This window comes from Hippopotamus amphibius, chromosome 1 (assembly GCF_030028045.1).
Source record: "Hippopotamus amphibius kiboko isolate mHipAmp2 chromosome 1, mHipAmp2.hap2, whole genome shotgun sequence".
In the NCBI taxonomy this organism is placed as follows: Eukaryota; Metazoa; Chordata; class Mammalia; order Artiodactyla; family Hippopotamidae; genus Hippopotamus; species Hippopotamus amphibius.
Window position 1 is genome coordinate 127043712 of NC_080186.1, and position 16803 is coordinate 127060514.

Below are 16803 nucleotides of genomic sequence, written 5' to 3' on the forward strand. Positions count from 1 at the left end.
CTACCCCGCTCCCACGTCCTCCGCCTTGCCTTCCACTCCTCCAGTCTCTTCAAACTGTCACTCAATGCACATCCTTTTGTCCAGAGTTACCACTGACCTCCTGATGGCCACAGCGGTAGACACAGATGCGTCGCTGTCTCTCTTCCTGAGCCTCACATTGGGCATTCCCTGGGGTCCCCCCACCAACTCTTGCCTGAATTTCCTCCCACATCTCTGACCCCTTCTCATGCACCTTTCCTATGGGACCCCACTTGCCTCTTAAATGGATCTGCTCTTGGCCATCTTCTCTCCCTCCCACCCCTGTGGCTCTGGTGCCCCCATAATACTGGCAATGCCCCCCTTCCTGCCTGCAGCCAAGTCATCTCCTCTGGACCCAGAGGTTGGACCTGGGCCCACTGAACCCAGCACGTTCCCCAGCCGGCTCTCCTCCGGCTCCCATGGCAGGGAGGGGACCTCCGACCACCTGCTTCCCTATCCAGACACCAGGGCGCCATCCTTGATTCCTCCCTCCCCACTCCCACAGCAAATCCCTGTGTCTCCTCCTCAGTATGTTTCAGCCCTGTCCTCATCAGCACAGCCTCCTGCAGTTCTCACCACTGTTCCTCCCGTGTGCCCCACCTCCAGCCTCATCGTGGATGTCCAAGGCCCTCCCACTCTGAGCCTGTGCAGAATGTCTCCTCTACCGGGACTCTTAGCCCAAGTTCACTATTCTTTTGTCCTTTCAGTCTAGCTCAAGCATCTCCTCCAGAAAGGCTTATCTAATCCCTCTGGCTGGGGCTATCACCCCAAGTGTTCAGCACCCAGCCAAGAGGCTGGTGCAGAGGATGGAAATGTACAGAACAGTGAGTGCGGGAATGCACACATACTCAGCCCTCAGCAAAGGCATAAGGAGAGCAAGGTGGGAATGCCAGAGGGGTCCACCACGAGGAGGACCCAGGCAGACAGTGCCTGGGAGAAATGGGGCAGGTTCTCTGAACCTCAGGCTCTTCCCCCTGACACTGGGCACCCGGCCTCTTGTCCTCTTGTTTTGCTACATGCTTGCACTCTTTAGCTTCTTACATAGAAGCCCGCCAGATAAATTCCCCAGAATTCACTGTCAGGCAACACCTTTCATGGTACTCTGTTTGCTTTGACTTTCAGAAACTCAAGACTGTTTTGTGTTTGACTGCAATGAGTTTTGTGTGGAATCACCTCCCTGCACCACCAGCCCACTAAATACACACTTCATCACTCAGTTCTCATTTCTGCCCTTGTAAAAGGTTTTATTGCCTTTTATTGTAAGCTCCTGCTGTCCTTTTTTGGAAGAAGATGAGGAATACATAGAGACTTTTTTTAGGACAAAGTATAATATCCCTCAACTTACTCAAAAACCCATTAGAATTATGACTCCAATTTACAACTGATCTAAAAGTCAAAGAAAGACAAAGACTTACTGGGCCTCTGGCACTGCACTGGGTCCTTTCAAGTCCTTCATCTCATGTGATCCTCACAGAGCTCTGCAGAAGATAAGGATATGTTATTATCCCCATTTTGCAGATAAGGAAACTAAGGATCCAAGGGGAGAAGTGTCTCATCTAAGGTCAGCTGCTGGACAGGGGGTGGGCAGCACCTCCTCCCCTTCACTGCCCTTTCCCATGCGGTGTCCTGATTGTCTGCCTGTCACAGAATGGTGTGAGTAGCACAGAGCAGATGTCCCTCTCTGATTAGCTTTGGCTGGGTCTCCTGTTTATTTGTAGATAGTCTCACACACATGCACCCCTTGGCTTTGGGCCCTTCCCTTGTACAAACCAGACGTTTCCTGTGCCCCAGGGAGAAAGGCTCTTTCTGCCTGATGGGAGAGTATCCGGCTGAGATGGCTCCTTGCTGCTGCTGCAGACCTGCAGACAGAGCTGACCCAGCCCATCTGTGGGGATGGGTCCTCTCCAGCTCCCAGTGGGAGCCTTCGCCTGGAATATGCCTCACAGGTCCTACAGTGTTTTTGTGTCTCTATCTTAATGGAATGGATTTTTCACCTCCCCGCTGGCCTATTTCTCATCTGGGGAAGCCCAAAACTACCCTTGGGTCCTCTTTCTAGGGAACTTAGGCAGGATTTTTTTCTCCTTCCAGACTCCCCTTTCCCCAAGAGCATCCATCACTCTCCCTTAGCTCCCCCAGCACTAGATCCCTCCCTCAGCCCCAGCATTCCCTGCAGTGCTGGTGGTCTGCTCTGCAAACATGTCTTTCTCCACCAAAGCATGGGCGCCTCAGAGTAGGAACTTGACCCCCAGACACTAAAGAGATGGTCAATAAGTGCTTGTTGACAGGAAAGGAGGAGCAAAAGGAGGAGGGAGAGAGAAAGAAGGACCCTTTAAGAGGCAGGAAGACACAAGAATGAGAACAAATTCTGCTTGGCTGATGCTTGTGCTAAACCTACAGAGACAGATGGGGGCACTCACCAGATCTCTGCAGCTGCCAGCCTTAGGTCAGCAGTTTTAGTGTTAGGGTTTTTTTTATCTACCCTGGCTCCAAGAAATCCTTTCTAAAAATACAGTGGAAGAAGCACTGCTGGAATGGTAGAGAAAACCCTTCTGAAAATCTGCTCCTCCATGAGAGCAGCAAGAACACTAGGAAAAATTGACCTTTCCAGGATTCTGGAAATTAATGTCTGGTAACCTAAGAAATGTTAATTTAAGAAAAAGGTCTAAACCTTGCTGAGAACAGTGAGGTCTGTAGCATTTTTTTTTAAGAACTTTTATTGAGATACAGTTGACATACAATAAACTGCATATATTTAAAGTGTACAATTTGATATTTTTTTTCTCGTTAGTAATGTATATATGGCAATCCCAACCTCCCAATTCATTCCCCCCAACCCCACCCCCATCCCTCACCCCCAGTTTCCCCACTTGGTGTCCATAAGTTTGTTCTCTACATGTGTGTCTCTATTTCTGCCTTGCAAACCAGTTGATTTGTACCATTTTTCTATATTCCGCATATATGTGTTAATATACGGTATTTGTTTTTCTCTGAGTCACTTCACTCTGTATGACAGTCTCTAGGTCCATCCATGTCTCTACAAATGTCCCAATTTCATTCCTTTTTGAGGTCTGTAGCATTTTAATTTGCCCATCTCTCCGGCCCCATGGCAGCCTGAAAAACCATCACAGCCTCACAATCACAGTACCTGTGAAAACTAGCAGCCACTGGAGGTGGCAGAGTGATTTCGAAGCTCCCCAAATGCACATTCTCTGAAAATTGTCCCTGTGAGCTCCCTGGAAAAGCCCATGCCCAGAACGCATCTTTTTTGACCTGATGCAGTGCTCACTCACTGGGAAAAGCCCGATCCCCAGCATGCTTGCCAAAACACTCAGCAGCAATTGCAGCTGCCTGAGGTGGCAGTACCAGTTGGAGCAAACAAGAAGCTGACACAAAAACTTAAATGAAAATCTAGGGGATTCGCTGTCCAAAGGGGCTTTGAAATGCTCCAGCATACACCTAGGGATTCAGAAGACACATGCCTGTGCAGGGAAAGACCTAAGAGAGTCACAGTCTCTCACCTCTGGCTGACCTAGAGGCTCTACTCAAGCAAGAAGTGAAGGCAAAGGCAGAGTTGTAACCTGACAGAGCATTGAAGCTATGCTCAACACACACAAAGAGCACCTCGGCACAGAATGGGACACTTACCAGATCAAGGCATTAAAGAAAAATTCTGTCTTAAGCCGACAGTTAAGCAAACCGAGCAGAGAATTCAGTAGCTGCACATGACAAAGAGTACACATTTCAGAGAACTAGTTCAAAAAAACCTCTGAACAAACAGCAACAACAACAACATACCCTGGGAAGGAGGAGGGATATCTAATTTCCAGAGTAGCCATATTAGATTATTTGAAATGCCCAGTTTGTAACAAAAATTATGAGACACACAAAGATACAAGAAAGTATGGCAGTGAAAAAAAAAAAAAGGAAAAAAAGCAGTCAATAAAAACTGTCAGTGAGGAAGCCCAGATGAACTTATTAGGCAAAGATTTTATATTGGCTGTTATAAATATGTTCAAAGAACTAAAGGAAACCATGTCTAAAAAATTAAAGGAAGCCATAAGAATTATGTACCACTAAATGGAGATTATTAATACAAAGATGGAAAATATTTTTTAAAGGAACCAAATAGAGATTCTGAAGCTGTAATGTACAATAACGGAAATGAAAATTTCACTAAAGGGGCTCAACAGTAGATTTGGGTTGGCAGAAGAAAGAATCACCAAACTTGAGAACAGGTCAATTGAGATGATCCTAAGGAAAAGAAAGAAAAAAGAATGAATAAAAATGAACAGAATCTCAGAGATCTGTGGGACACTGTCAAGTGTGCCAACATATGTATAATGGTGGCCTCAGTAGGGAAGGAATATATGAAGAATTAATGGCCAAAATCTTTCCAAATATAAAGAAAACATTAATCTGCACATCAAAGAAGCTCAACAAACTCCACATAGAATAAATTCAAAGAGATCCACATTTAAGTACATCCTAACCACATTACCGAAAGGAAAAATTGAAGAAAGAATCTTTTGTTTTTTAAAACACCATGGTGAGAGATTGGTTCAAGATGGCAAAGTAGAAGGACATGTGCTCACTCCCTGTTGCAAGAGCACCAGAGTCACAACTAACTGCTGAACAACCGTCTACAGGAAGACACTGGAACTCACTAGAAAAACACCCCACATTCAGAGACAGAGGAGAAGCCTCGATGAGACACTAGGAGGGGCACAGTCATGAGAAAGTAAATCCCATAACCTCTGGGTGGGCGACTCACAAACAGGAGAACAGTTATACCACAGAAGTCCACCCACTAAAGTGAGGGTTCTGAGCCCCATGTCAGGCTTCCCAACCTGGGGGTCCGGCAACAGGAGGAGGAATCCCCAGAGAATCAGACTTTGAAGGCCAGTGGGATTCAATTGTAGGACTTCCACAGGACTGGGGGAAACAGAGACTCCACTCTTGGAGGGCACACAAAAAAGTGTGCTCACCAGGACCCAGGGGGAAGGAGCAGTGACCCCATAAGAGACTGAACAAGACCCACCTGCTGATGTTGGAGGGTCACCTGCAGAGGTGGCTAACTGCAGGGTTCACAATGCTGGCAGTGAGGGTTCTGGGAAGTGCCCATCGGTGTGAGCCCTCCCAGAGTCTGTCATTAGCCCTGCCAAAGAGCCTGTAAGCTCCAGTGCTGGGTCGCCTGAGGCCAAACAACAGCAGGGTGGGAACTCAGCCTTACCTATCAGCTGACAAGTGGATTAAAGTTTTATTGAGCTCTGGCCACCAGAGCAACACCCAGCTCTACCCACCACCAGTCCCTCACATCAGGAAGCACACACAAACCTCTTAGATAGCTTCCTCCACAAGAGGGCGGACAACAGTATCAGCAATAATTTGTTCTGTGGAACTGAAAACCACAGCCACAGGAAGACAGAGAAAATGAAAAGGCAGAGGACTTTGTACCAGATGAAGGGACAAGATAAAACCCCAGAAAAACAACTAATGAAGTGGAGATAGGCACCCTTCCAGGAAAAGAATTCATAATAATGATGGTGAAGATGATCCAGGACTTTGAAAAAAGACTGGATGCAAAGATCAAAAAGATGCAAGAAAAGTTTACCAAAGACCTGGAAGAATTAAAGAACAAATGAACAGATAAGCAACACAATAACTGAAATGAAAAATACACTAGAAGGACTCAATAGCAGAATAACTGAGGCAGAAGAACGGGTAAGTAACCTGGAAGACAGAATGGTGGAAATCACTGCTGCAGAACAGAATAAAGAAAAAAGAATGAAAAGAAATGAAGACAGCCTAAGAGACCTCTGGGACAACATTAAACACACCAACATTTTCATTATAGGGGTTCCAGAGGGAGAAGAGAGAGAGAAAGGACCCGAGAAAATATTTGAAGAGATTATAGTTAGAAAATTCCTTAACATGGGAAAGGAAATAGCCACCCAAGTCCAGGAAGCACAGAGAGTCCTAAGCAGGATAGACCCAAGGAGAAACACGCCAAGACACATAGTAATCAAACTGACAAAAATTAAAGACAAGAAAAATTATTAAAAGCAACAAGGGGAAAATGACACATAACACACAAGGGAACTCCCATAAGGTTAACAGCTGATTTCTCAGCAGAAATTCTACAAGCCAGAAGGGAGTGGCACAATATATTTAAAGTGATGAAAGGGAAGAAACTACAACCAACCACCAATACTCTACCCAGCAAGGATCTCATTCAGATTCAACAGAGAAATCAAAAGCTTTACAGACAAGCAACAGCTAAGAGAATTCAGCACCACCAAACCAACCCTACAACAAATGCTAAAGGAACTTCTCTAAGTGGGAAACACAAGAGAGGAAAAGGACCTACAAAAACAAAAACAAAACAATTAAGAAAATGGTAATAGGGATGTACATATCAATAATTACCATGAATGTAAATGGACTAAATTCTCCAACCAAAACACACCTACTGGCTGAATGGATATAAAAAAAAAGACCCATATATATGCTGTCTACAAGAGACCCATTTAAGACTACTCTTCATTGTGGTATGCAGGCTTCTCATTGCAGTGACTTCTCTTATTTTACCTCACGGTCTCTAGAGCGCAGGGTCAGTAGTTGTGGTGCCCAGGCTTAGTTGCTCCATGGCATGTGGAAACTTCCCGGACCAGGAATTGAACCCTTGTCACCTACATTAGCAGACAGATTCTTAACCACTGTGCCACCAGGGAAGTCCTATGGTAGCTTTAAAATAAGTCTTAAAATCAAATGGAATGAGTCTTTCAACTTTGTTCTTATTTTTCAAAGTTGTTTGGATTGTTCTAGGTCTTTACTGTTCCATTTCAATTTTAGAAGCAGCTTTTCAATTTCTACAAATAAAATTGATGAATTTTTTGGTGAGGTTGTATGCATCTATAGATCAACTCACAAAGAACTGAAATTTTAACAGCATTGAGGGACTTCCCTGGTGGTGCAGTGGTTAGGAATCTGCCTGCCAATGCAGGGGACATGGGTTTGAGCCCTTATTCAGGAAGACCCCACCTGCCATGGAGCAACTAAGCCTGTGTGCCACAACTATTGAGCCTGCACTCTAGAGCCCTCAAGCTGCTACTGCTGAAGCCTGTGCACCTAAAGCCTGTGCTCCACAACGAGAGAAGCCACTGCTCTGAGAAGCCCACCACGCACCTCAAAGAAGAGTAGTCCCTGCTTGCAGCAACTAGAGAAAGCCTGCATGCAGGAATTAAGACCCAATGCAGCAAAAAAAAAAAAAAAAAAAAAAAACCACAAAAAAGCCAAAAAAACATTAATTAAAAAAAAATCCAGTAATCCCACCACTGGGTATATACCCAGAAAAAACCATAATCCAAAAAGAAACATGTACCATAATGTTTATTGCAGCACTATTTGCAATAGCCAGGACATGGAAGCAACCTAAATGCCCATCAACAGATGAATGGATAAAGAAGATGTGGCATATATATACAATGGAATATTACTCAGCTATAAAAAGGGATGAGATGGAGCTATATGTAATGAGGTGGATAGACCTTGAGTCTGTCATACAGAGTGAAGTAAGCCAGAAAGAGAAAAACAAATACTGTATGCTAACTCATATATACAGAATCAAAAGGAAAAAAAAGGTATTGATGAACCCAGTGACAGGACAAGAATAAGGATGCAGATGCAGAGAATGGACTGGAAGACACGGGGTTGGGGGTGCAGGGGGCAAAGGGGAAGCTGGGACGAAGTGAGAGAGTAGCAGAGACAAATATACACTACCAACTGTAAAATAGATAGCTAGTGGGAAGGTGCTGCATAACACCGGGAGATCAAGTCGATGATGGGTGATGCCTTAGAGGGCCAGGACGGGGAGGGTTGGGGGGGAGTCGCGGGAGGGAGGGGATATGGGGATATGTGTATAAATACAGCTGACTCATTTTGGTGTACCTCATAAGCTGGTACAAGAGTGTAAAGCAATTATATTCCAATAAAGAGCTTAAAAAAAAAAAAGGAAGGATCCTGGATATCTGGATGACTGTGTGGAGCAATTCCTCCTTCCAACTCAACCACCAATCATTCCCCATTGGACTGAGTAAGAAATAAACATTTATTAAAGAACAAAAAAATAATATTGAGTTTTCTCATTCATCAATACTGTACATCTCTTCATTTACTGAGATTTTCTTCGATTAGTTGCACTGTCATTTTGTAGTTTTCAGCATACAGTTCTTGCATATCTTTGATAGATTTTTTCCTAAGTATCTTACAATTTTCAGCACTATTATTAATGGTACTGGTTTTTATTTTAAAATTCAATTTCCAAGTGTTTGTTGCTAGTGTGTACAAATACAACTGATTTCTTTTGTATGTTGACCTTGTAACCTGTAACTTTGCTAAACTCACTTTTTTTAAAAATAATTTTTTGTTTATTTTGCTTTCTTTGTTATTTTTTTAATTCAATAAATCATTTTATTTGAAGCTGTTAACTAAAAACAATATATCAGAAGATAAAGCAGAAATAGTTTTTCTATAAAGTAAATATTATGCTGATCTTTGAATAACAATTAAAAAAAAACAGAACCAGAAACTAAGGAAGGAAAAAAACCTCCACATTTGATTAAATTTTCAACATAAGCTACAGCGTTACAGTAAAAGGAACTCCACAGTATTAAACTTAAAAAAATTCTTCTCCGTGTTCTGCTAGTCTTTCTTGCTAAGATCCTAAGAACGTATCCCAGTCTGAGACAACATCTAACACATTTCAATGGTTTGTCACCAACCACATAAACAATGTTGATATGCATAACAAAATCTGTAAGCAATCTTATTTCACTGTGTTATTTTTATGGAATCCCCCAGCTATAGTGAACAATTCCAAAAGAAGCATTATAAATGGCAAATTCCAATGGGAAAAGTTTTAATGCTAGAAGAATTATATCCCAGATAAGAATCTTGCCATGATGCACAAAAAGAGAGGGTTAGTTATCACCAGCTCATATTTTTTTTTTTTTATTATTTTATTTTATTTTTTTGGGGGGTACACCAGGTTCAATCAACTGTTTTTATACACATATCCCCATATTCCCTCCCTTCCTTGACGCCCCCCCCTCGATTCCCCCCCACCCTCCCTGCCCCAGTCCTCTAAGGCATCTTCCATCCTCGAGTTGGACTCCCTTTGTTATACAACAACTTCCCACTGACTATTTTACAGTTGGTAGTATATATATGTCTGTACTACTCTCCCGCTTCTTCTCAGTTTCCCCTTTTTTTGTGATGAACAAAAACACATGGCAATACCGCTTTCTAGTTACAAAACAGTCCCCTTTGTGACAGGAGGAAAGTTTTCTTGCAGGTTATTGTTCTATAATTCTTTTTTTTTTTTTTTTTTAGCTCTTTATTGGAATATAATTGCTTTACATTGTTGTGCCAGTTTTTGCTGTACAACAAAGTGAATCAGCTATATTTATACATATATCTCCATATCCCATCCCTCCCACGACTCCTTCCCACCCTCCCTATCCCAGCCCTCTAAGTTATCACCCATCATTGACTTGATCTCCCGGTGTTATGCAGCAGCTTCCCACTAGCTATCTATTTTACAGTTGGTAGCATATATATGTCAATGCTACTCTCTCACTTCATCCCAGCTTCCCCTTCGCCCTGCACCTCATGTCCTCAAGTCCGTTCTCTACATCTGCATCTTTATTCTTGCCCTGTCACTGGGTTCACCAGTACCATTTTTTTTAGATTCCATATATATGAGTTAGCATACAGTATTTGTTTTTCTCTTTCTGGCTTACTTCACTCTGTATGACAGATTCTAGGTCCATCCACCTCACTACAAATAACTCAGTTTCATTCCTTCTTATGGCTGAGTAATATTCCATTGTATATATGTGCCACATCTTCTTTATCCATTCATCTATTGATGGGCATTTAGGTTGCATCCATGTCCTGTAAATAGTGCTGCAGTGAACATTCTGGTACATGTCTCTTTGGGGATAATTGTTTTTTCAGGGTATATGCCCAGAAGTGGGATTACTGGGTCATATAGTAGTTCTATTTTTCGTTTTTTAAGGAACCTCCAAATTGTTTTCCATAGTGGCTGTACCAACTTACATTCCCACCAACAGTGCAGGAGAGTTCCCTTTTCTTTGCATCCTCTCCAGCATTTATTGTTTCTAGATTTTTTGATGATGGCCATTCTGACTGGTGTGAGGTGATACCTCATTGTGGCTTTGAATTGCATTTCTCTAATGATTAGTGATGTTGAGCATCTTTTCATGTGTTTGTTGGTCATCTGCATGTCTTCTTTGGAGAAATGTCTATTTAGGTCTTCTGCCTATTTGTGGATTGGGTTATTTGCTTTTTTGGTATTAAGCTGCATGAGCTGCTTGTGTATTTTGGGGATTAATCCTTTGTCCATTGCTTCATTGGCAAGTATTTTCTCCCATTCTGAGGGTTGCCTTCTTGTCTTGTTTATGGTTTCTTTCACTGTGCAAGAGCTTTTAAGTTTCATGAGGTCCCATTTGTTTATTCTTGATTTTATTTCCATTATTCTAGGAGGTGGGTCCAAAAGAATCTTGCTTTGACCTATGTCATAGAGTGTTCTGCCTATGTTTTCCTCTAGGAGTTTGATAGTGTCTGGCCTTCCGTTTAGGTCTTTAATCCATTTGGAGTTTATTTTTGTGTATGGTGTTAGGAAGTGTTCTAATTTCATTCTTTTACATGTAGCTGTCCAATTTTCCCAGCACCACTTATTGAAGAGGCTGTCTTTTTTCCATTGTATACTCGTGCCTCCTTTGTCAAAGATAAGGTGCCCATATGTGCTTGGGTTTACCTCTGAGTTCTCTATTCTGTTCCATTGATCTTCCTTTCTATTTTTGTGCCAGTACCATACTGTCTTGCTCACTATGGCCTTGTAGTATAGTTTGAAGTCAGGAAGCCTGATTCCACCAATTCCATCTTTCCTTCTCAAGATTGCCTTGGCTATTCGGGGTCTTTTGCATTTCCATACAAATCATAAGATTTCTTGTTCTAGTTCTGTGAAAAATGCCATTGGTGATTTGATCAGGATTGCATTGAATCTGTAAATTGCTTTGGGTAGTACAGTCATTTTCACAATGTTGATTCTTCCAATCCAAGAACATGGTATGTCTCTCCATCTGTTTGTATTGTCTTTGATTTCTTTCATCAGTGTCTTACAGTTTTCTATGTACAGGTCTTTTGCCTCCTTAGGCAGGTTTATTCCTAGGCATTTTATTCTTTTTGTTGCAATGGTAAATGGGAGAGTTTCCTTAATTTCTCTTTCTGGTCTTCTGTTGTTAGTGTATAGGAATGCAAGAGATTTCTGTGCATTAATTTTGTATCCTGCAACTTTACTAAGTTCATTGATTAGTGCTAGCAGTTTTCTGGTAACTTCTTTAGGGTTTTCTATGTATAATGTACAGTTTTCTTTGTATAAAATATGCAAAGAGTGACAATTTTACTTCTTTTCCAATTTGGATTCCTTTTATTTCATTTTCTTCTCTGATTGCTGTGGCTAACACTTCCAAACTATGTTGAATAATAGTGGTGAGAGTGGGCACCCTCGTCTTGTTCCTGTTCTTAGAGGGAATGCTTTCAGTTTTTCCCCATTTAGAATGATGTTGGCTGTTGGTTTGTCATATATGGCTTTTATTATGTTGTGGTAATTTCCTTCTATGCCCATTTTCTGGAGAGTTTTCATATCATAAATGGATGTTGAACTTTGTCAAAAGCTTTTTCTGCATCTATTGAGATGATCATATGGTTTTCATCCTTTAATTTGTTAATATGATGTATCACATTGATTGATTTGTGTATATTGAAGAATGCTTGCATTTCAGGCATAGACTCCACTTGATCATGGTGTATGATCTTTTTAATGTGCTATTGGATTCTGTTGGCTAGTATTTTGTTGAGGATTTTTACATCTATATTCATCAGTGATATTGACCTGCAATTTTCTTTTTTTGTGGCATTTTTGTCAGGTTTTGGTATCAGGGTGATGGTGGCCTTGTAAAATGAGTTTGGGAGTATTCTTCCTTCTGCTATATTTTGGAAGAGTTTGAGAAGAATAGGTGTAGCTCTTCTCTAAATGTTTGATAGAATTCGCCTGTGAAGCCATCTGTCCCTGGGCTTTTGTTTGTTGGGAGATTTTTAATCACAGCCTCAATTTTAGTGCTTGTAATTGATCTGTTCATATTTTCTATTTCTTCCTGGTTCAGTCTTGGAAGATTGTATTTTTCTAAGAATGTATCCATTTCTTCCAGGTTATCCAATTTATTGGCATATAGTTGCTTGTAGTAGTCTCTCATGATCTTTTGTATTTCTGTGGTGTTGGTTGTTACTTCTCCTTTTTCATTTTTAATTCTGTTGATTTGCATCTTCTCCTTTTTTTTCCTGATGAGTCTAGCTAATGGTTTATCACTTTTATTTATCTTCTCAAAGAACCAGCTTTTAGTTTTATTGATCTTTGCTATTGTTTCCTTCATTTCTTTTTCATTTACTTCTGATCTGATCTTTATGATTTCTTTCCTTCTGCTCACCTTGGGGTCTTTTTGTTCTTCTTCCTCTAATTGTTTTAGGTGTAAGGTTAGGTTGTTTATTCGAGATTTTTCTTGTTTCTTGAGGTAGGACTGTATTGCTATAAACTTCCCTCTTAGAACTGCTTTTGCTGCATCCCATAGGTTTTAGGTTGTTGTGTTTTCATTGTCATTTGTTTCTAGGTATTTGTTGATTTCCACTTTGATTTCTTCAGTGATTTCTTGGTTGTTTAATAGCTTATTGTTTGCCTCCATGTGTTTGTACTTTTTACAGTTTTTTTCCTGTAATTGATATCTAGTCTCATGGCATTGTGGTCAGAGAAGATGCTTGATACGATTTCAGTTTTCTTGAATTTACCAAGGCTTGATTTGCAACCCAAGATGTGAACTATCCTGGAGAATGTTCCCTGTGCACTTGAGAAGAAAGTGTATTCTGTAGTTTTTGGATGGAATGTCCTATAAAATTATGTTGAGATGGTCTATTGTGTCATTTAAACCTTGTGTGTCCTTATTTATTTTCTGTTTGGATGATCTGTCCATTGGTGTAAGTGGGGCGTTAAAGTCTCCTATTATTACCATGTTACTGTCAATTTCCTCTTTTGTGGCTGTTAGCTTTTGCTTTATGTATTGAAGTGCTCCTATGTTGGGTGCATAGATAATTGCAATTGTTATATCTTCTTCTTGGATTAATCCCTGGATCATTATGTAGTGTCCTTCCTTGTCTCTTGTAATAGCCTTTACTTTAAATTCTAATTTGTCTGAAATGAGTATTGTTACTCCAGCTTTCGACTTCCATTTGCATGGAATATCTTTTTCCATACCCTCACTTTCAGTCTATATGTGTCCCTAGGTCTGAAGTGGGTTTCTTGTAGACAGCATATATAAGGGTCTTGTTTTTGTATCCATTCAGCCAGTCTGTGTCTTTTGGCTGGAGCATTTAATCCATTCACATTTAAGGTAATTATCGATATGTATGTTCCTATTACCATTTTCTTAATTGTTTGTGGTTTGTTTTTGTAGGTCTTTTCCTTCTCTTGTGTTTCCTGCCTAGAGAAGTTCCTTTAGCAATTGTTGTCAGGCTGGTTTGGTAGTGCTGAATTCTCTTAACTTTTGCTTGTCTGGAAAGCTTTTGATTTCTCCATCAAATCTGAATGAGATTCTTGCTGGGTAGCATACTCTTGGCTGTAATTTTTTCTCTTTCAAGACTTTAAGTATATCGTGCCATTGCCTTCTGGCCTGCAGAGTTTCTGCAGAGAGATCAGCTGCTATCCTTATGGATTTCCCCTTATATGCTATTTGTTGCTTTTCTCTTGCCACTTTTAATATTTTTTCTTTGTGTTTATTTTCTGTTAGTTTGATTAATATGTGCTTCGGTGTGTTTCTCCTTGGGTTTATTCTGTATGGGACTCTCTGTGCTTCTTGGACTTGATTTACTATTTCCTTTCCCATGTTGGGGAAGTTTTCCACTACAATCTCTTCAAATATTTTCAGACCCTTTCTTTTTTTCTTCTTCTTCTGGGACACCTATGATTCAAACATTGGTGTGCTTAATGTTTTCCCTGAGGTCTCTGAGACTGTCTTCCATTCTTTTTATTCTTTTTTCTTTTTCCTGCTCTGTGGCAGTTATTTCCACCATTCTATCTTCCAACTCACTTACTCGTTGTTCTTCCTCAGTTATTCTGCTATTTATACCATCTAGAGTATTTTTAATTTCAGTCATTGTGTTGTTCATTACTGGTAACATGGGTGAGGTTGTGGTATCGGGGAGAGACCCAAGTGGATGGGCTCCAGAGCAACAAACAGTGGATGTGCCAATAGAGCATGTCAAGGGGCACTCCTCACATTCCCATCCACCATGTGGGCAGGAGAGGATGTCATCCATGGAGACCAGGAGCTGGAGAGGAGTACATTTGTGGACAGAAGATCATGCGTGTGACTGTGCATCCTTGTTTGAGGAGTTGTGGGGCTATTCAAGGGGAAATCGAGCAGGAAGCTCAAAAAGGATGCCTGGGCTTTGAGGCACCATCAGGACTGGAGATCTGCACTTGGGACACTTCTGCCTAGTGTCACCACGAGCGTGGAAGAACTCCTTGGGGAAGATGGAGAGAGGAGACTGATGGGCAGGGAACTGAAGAGAAGAAAGCTTAGAATTGAACCCTGAGGAGCCCCAGCACGGGAGGCTGGGAGAGGAGACTGAGTCAGCTGAACACCCAGGGAGGTGGGAGGACATGTCATCCTGGAAGCCAAAGGAGGAGAGCAACTCTAGAAGGAGTTAGAGGATGAGACCAAGGAGGAGAAGAAATCCTTGTCAGGCTTATTGATTGGAGGAGGTCGTTGGAGACTTGGTGAGTGTCATTTTGGTGGAGGGATAGGAATGGAATGCAAGTCGGAGGGTCACGGTGAGTGGAAAGTGAGTGAGAGGAGACCACTCTTTCCAGCAGTGCAGTTGTGAGGGAGGGAGGAGCTGGGGAAGGAACAGAGGAGGGCGTGGAATGAAGAATGGTTTCTCATCTTCAGAGCTGTGGGGAAGGATCTGCTTGAAGGGCGGGCTTGACGGGGCAGCTTGGGGGCCGCAGGGTCCCAGGAAGGAGGAGGTGGGTCAGCTCCTCTGAGTTGTCAATGAAAATAATCAATAAACAATCTATAAAAGGAATAGAAAAGAGTTTTATTCGAGCCAAACTGAGGCCTATAGCCCAGAAGCCAGCTTACCAGATAACTCTGAGAAACTGTTCCAGAAAAATATGGTTTTCAGCACAGTTTTATGTCTTGTCAGAACAAACAAGTCAGGGACACATTCCTTCAAGGTTTCAAAAAAACAGATCAGCAAGTACACAGTGAGTCAGTGTAGCTTTGGCACCTAGAAAGACATTCCATCTTTATTGTTAACACGGACATTCTTTTTTGTTGGCGGAGGGCGGAGGTGACTGCATTGGGTCTTTGGTGCTCTCTGCAGGCTTCCTCTAGTTGTGGCGAGTGGGGGCTACTCTTCATTGTGGTGCACGGGCTTCTCATTGCCATGGCTTCTCTTGTTGCAGAGCATGGCTCTAGGCACTTGGGCTTCAGTAGTTATGGCTTGCGGGCTCTAGAGCACAGGCGCAGTAGTTGCGGCACACGGGCTTAGTTGCTCTGCAGCAAGTAGGATCTTCCCGGACCAGGGATTGAACCCGTGTCCCCTGCATTGGCAGGCGGATTCTTAACCACTGCGCCACCAGGGAAGTCCAACATGGACGTTCTTTACCTCTGGTCAAAGTGCCGTTTTTCTTTAATAATTAAAGCAGATGTACAGTGTATGTTTGATAGGCCACAAACAGGATGTTTTAGGTAGCAGGAAATCCAAGTTAACTCATATATAAGCCAGAATGACTTCCCCATACCTCCATATGTGAACATCTCTTCTATCAGAATTAACCTGAGGGGCACAGAGCAGAGGCCAGGCACACGTTGCAGGTGTGGGCAGGTGTGTGCGTGGGGCATCAGGAAGGTGATGGCAAGTCCGTCTGGTGGCTGTTCTCTTTTTTGTAAAAGAGAGGGCAGGGTGGTTGGCGGAAAGTGAGGGGCCAGCTGTGTGGATGTCCACGTGGCCAACAACCTGCCCTGCACCTAGTCTAGGCTTAAGGAGCACACAGCCCACCCCCCACCATGTTACATTCTCAGGCATTAGCACATCACGCATTAGTTTTTCAAGCAAAACACCTTTGTCTCATGTCTCCTCTTCCTCTATGCCCCATGGACCTCTCCAGTCATCCTCCACCATTGAATCCATGAGCAAGTCCTGTTTGTTCTCACTGACAAGTACCATCTAACTCACTTCTCTCCATCTCCACTGCCAGCCCCCCAGTCCAGACTGCTGTCACCGCGGGGGGGACAACTGCACCCCATCCTCACGCCCACTCTCACCCCCTCGAATCGCTCCTCTGTGCAGAACTGTTCAGTGGCCCCACTGTCCTTCGAATCACGCTCCCCTGGACGATGACGTGGAAACGAGATGCCCTGGTCTGGCTGGCTTGCCTTCTCCCAGACCCTCCCCTGTTGCAGCCCGCTCGGCTTCACCTGGACCCTAGACGCCCAGTGACCTTGCTGTGTTTGGAGCTTTTCCGTCCCGACCACGCCCTTCCCTCGCCTTTCCTCTCCGCTATAACCATTCCTCACCCTCTGGACTCAAGTCTAGCCTCCCGTCTGAGTTGGCCCAGTCTGGCTCTGGCCCCTCATTACATGCTGG

At 42.7% G+C, this 16803-nt stretch overlaps 1 protein-coding gene across 1 annotated transcript in view; it reads left to right on the forward strand.

Moving 5' to 3' along the window:
• Positions 1 to 16803, forward strand: part of COL23A1 (collagen type XXIII alpha 1 chain) — a 323197-nt gene that overhangs the window by 260518 nt on the left and 45876 nt on the right. The gene's annotated exons all lie outside the window — the stretch shown is intronic.